Source organism: Myotis davidii, unplaced genomic scaffold (genome assembly GCF_000327345.1).
Source record: "Myotis davidii unplaced genomic scaffold, ASM32734v1 scaffold388, whole genome shotgun sequence".
NCBI lineage: Eukaryota > Metazoa > Chordata > Mammalia > Chiroptera > Vespertilionidae > Myotis > Myotis davidii.
Window position 1 is genome coordinate 360,138 of NW_006299101.1, and position 792 is coordinate 360,929.

The 792-nt window shown below is 41.3% G+C and overlaps 1 protein-coding gene across 8 annotated transcripts in view; it reads right to left on the reverse strand.

Moving 5' to 3' along the window:
* Window positions 1-792, reverse strand: part of CREM (cAMP responsive element modulator) — a 116,539-nt gene that overhangs the window by 34,928 nt on the left and 80,819 nt on the right. The window lies entirely within an intron of this gene.

Below are 792 nucleotides of genomic sequence, written 5' to 3' on the forward strand. Positions count from 1 at the left end.
GCCTGCAGCCAGGTACATGCCCTTGACCGGAATCGAACCTGGGACCTTTCAGTCCGCAGGCCGATGCTCTATCCACCGAGCCAAACCGGTTTCGGCGCAACAAAAATAATTTTAAGGTTGGGGGTCACCACAACATGAGGAACTGTATTAAAGGGTCGGCATTAGGAAGGTTGAGAACCACTGCTGTAGGGACTGTGGACAAATTATACCCCAATTCTACCAGGTGTTATGTAGGAGCTACCCACAGAATCAGAATTACCAAAGGAGAGTTTAATGCTGCAAATCTACCACCACTGTAAGAAAAATCCTAAAAAACTAATGACTCTATAAGGTTTTCCCAAAGACTAAAGGAGATTATAGCTTGTTTTAAGAGACAAGTCTTAAATTAAGACTTGAGACTTTCTAGGTATTACTACTTTAAAAAATATTTTAATTGATTTTTTTTAGGGAAGGAAGGGAGAGGGAGAGAGAGAAAAAAACCATTGAGAGGAAGGGAGAGGGAGAGAGAGATAAAAACATCAATGATGATGGACATTATGCATGCCCCCAACTGCAGCCATGTGCCCTTGACTGGAATCAAACCCGGGACCCTTCAGTCTGCAGGCCAACGCTCTATCCACTGAGCCAAACCAGCTAGGTCTAGGTATTATTACTTTTTAAAGGAAAACAGAAAACATATATAAAATCTTAACACTGTTTTTGGACAAACACAGTATTTAATATCACACATATTCCAGTACCTAAGCAGCTTTGGTGGGTTTCTTTGCTCTTTTTCAGTCCTTTTTCTATCGT